The 3,087-nt window shown below is 41.4% G+C and overlaps 1 pseudogene; it reads right to left on the bottom strand.

Annotated features, from left to right (window-relative positions):
• Window positions 1-1,653: 1,653 nt before the first annotated feature.
• On the bottom strand, window positions 1,654-2,789 carry LOC101001877 (annotated as a pseudogene).
• Window positions 2,790-3,087: the final 298 nt, after the last annotated feature.

Genomic DNA, 3,087 nt, shown 5'->3' with positions numbered 1-3,087 from the left:
AAAAGGAACAAAATAATGGCATTCGCAGCAACCTAGATGAAGTTGGAGACCATTATTCTAAGTGGAGTAATTCAGGAATGGAAAACCAAACATCGTCTCTTCTCGTAAGTGGGAGCTAAGCTATGAGGATGTAAAGGCACGATAATGATATAATGGACTCTGGGGACTCACAGGGAACAATGGGAGGGGGATGACGGATAAAAGACCACACACTGGGTACAGTGTACACTGCTCGGGTGATGAATGCACCAAAATCTCAAAAATCGCCACTAAAGAACTTATTCCTGTAACCAAACACCACCTGTTCCCCAAAAACTATTGAATTTTTTAAAAAAACAATAAATAAAAATAAATTTATCACATTAACAACAACAACAATGGCAAAAACCCAAATTCACGTAGAATCATGTTTTCATGGTGTATGCATGTTATAACATGTCACTGGTCTTTGTTCCCTTATGTGACTGAAGAATATTCCATCCTACGGCTGTATCACATTTTGTTTATGCATTCACCAATTGATGGACATTTGAGTTGCTTTCACTATTAGCTATCATGAATAATGACACAAAAGGACATACATTTGTTGGTTTTTTCATTTTTGAAAGGTCATAATTATTTATTTTATTTTATTTTATTTTATTTTGAGACAGAGTCTCACTCTGTTGCCCAGGCTAGAGTGTGGTGTGATCTCAGCTCACTGCAACCTCTGCCTCCTGGGTTTCAGCAATTTTTGTGCCTCAGCCTCCCAAGTAGCTGGGATTACAGGCGTGCGCCACCACAAGTGTCTATTTTTTTTGTATTTTAGTAGAGACAGGGTTTCACTGTGTTGGCCAGGCTGGTCTCGAACTCCTAGCCTCAAGCCTTCCATTCGCCTCAGCCTCCCAAAGTGCTGGGATTACAGGCATGAGCCACCACACTGTGCCAAAAGGTTATAATCATTTAAATTCGGGTTGCAACTGTATGCTTACAATTCTCTACATTTAGATTAAAAAACATTTTATTTATGGTCAATCTGGAACATAATGCATCTTAATTCAGTTGCCACTGATGTATATAGAAGGCTAAAAGGAGAATTTTTTCTTTTTTTTTTGAGATGGAGTCTCGCTCTGTCGCCCAGGCTGGAGTGCAGCGGCGCGATCTCGGCTCACTGCAAGCCTCCCGGATTTACACCATTCTCCTGCCTCAGCCTCCCAAGTAGCTGGGACTACAGGCACACACCACCACGCCTGGCTAATTTTTTGCATTTTTAGTAGAGACGGGGTTTCACCGTGTTAACCAGGATGGTCTCGATCTCCTGACCTCGTGATCCGCCCACCTCGGCCTCCCAAAGTGCTGGGATTACAGGCGTGAGCCACCGCGCCCAGCCAAAAAGGAGAATTTTTATTCACATCTAGTAGAGTAACCAACCATAAAATCATTAGTTACTTTCAACTTAATAACTAATTGACATTTCCCAAATGAGCTGTCCTTAATCCTGATAATTCTTTATTTTTTTTTTAATCTATTTGCCACAGGATGCTGATTTGCAATAGGAGTCACGATGGGAATAACCAAAATTGAGTAAATGTGACAAAAGATTGACAAAATGTTTCACACCCTTAAATTACATCACGTCAAGAATGAGGAGAAAGCATTGCAAAAAGGAGACTACTGCAATGCTACTTACAATCTTGCAATAAAACCGGCAAAGCATCCATATCAAGAGAGTTCTCCTCTCACTTCCAACTTTTTCCCCTCAAAAACAATTTGAATCTCTTTGGCACCCAAAGTCTCACAGGTCAATAAAGGTTCTGCTAGATTCTTATGTTCCTCTGCATGAGTTTTCAAGATAAGTTTCGCTCATTTGTATGAGTCCCTTAGAAGGGTTCTTATCTCATGTTCAATGGCAGATTGAGTTTCTGGACTTAGTCTCCCTGTATCACTGTAAGTCATAACTCCAAGATTTCCACTAATTCCAAATTTGATAACTATCTGCTTTGCTATTTTAGTGACATTAGCAAAGTCACTGGAAGCACCTGTTGTAATATGGTCAGTTCCAAATATAAGCTCCCCGGCCACTCTTGCTCCCATACTAATGTCCATTTGTGCAAGCAGCTGGGCTTGTTTCATTCCATCTGTCATCACCAGGTAACAGGGACACATGTCCAGATATTGGCCCTTGTGGCATGATTGTAGCTTTGTTGATAGACATTGCATCTTTTGTGTAATATGCAATAATGGCATGACCAGATTCATGATACGTTGCGATGGATTTGCTTTTGTTATCAATTTCTATGCCTCTTCTGTCAGGCCACATTATAATTTTGTCTTTGGAAAACTTCAGTTCCTTCATGGTAACCACTTCTTTTCCATCAACAGCTACAAAAGGGTGTATATTTGGTGTGATTTCATTCATATGAAATGTCCAGAATAGATAAAGCCATAGAAACAGAAAGTAGACTAGTGATTTAAGGCTGAGGGAAGGGGAGAATTAGGACTGAGTACTTAAGAGGTTCTTTCTGAGGTGATGGAAATGCTGTGGGATGAGGTAGGGATGGTGATTGCACAGCATAGTGAAGACACTAAAATCCATTTATTTGTACACTAAAAAATGGTGCATTTCATATGGTGTGAGTTATGTCATATAACTAAGTAAATAAATAAATAATGTATATCCAGGCTTCTGCCCAGGGTTTGGGAAGCTGGAAAGAGTTTCACTAGCTGGGCACAGTGGCTCACACCTATAATCCCAGCACTTTGGGAGGCTGAGGAGGGTGGATCGCCTGAGGTCAGCAGTTTGAGACCAGCCTGGCAAACATAATGAAACCCCATCTCTACTAAAAATACAAAAAAATAGCTGGGTGTGGTGGCGCATGCCTGTAATCCCAGCTACTAGGGAGGCTGAGGTAGGAGAATCCCTTGAACCCGGAGACAGAGGTTGCAGTGAGTGAGCCAAGAGATCGTGTCATTGTACTCTAGCCTGGGCAACAAGAGTGAAACTCCATGCCTCCCCACCCCACCCCCCCCAAAAAAGAGCTTCACTGCCATCCTAACCACGAGTAAAACTCAGATCAACTCCATAATGTATATTTCACCTGAGACCAT

This window comes from Papio anubis, chromosome 20, assembly GCF_008728515.1.
Source record: "Papio anubis isolate 15944 chromosome 20, Panubis1.0, whole genome shotgun sequence".
NCBI classification, from domain to species: Eukaryota; Metazoa; Chordata; class Mammalia; order Primates; family Cercopithecidae; genus Papio; species Papio anubis.
Note: the sequence above shows the minus strand (reverse complement) of the source record. Positions and strands in the feature narration are given on the sequence as shown.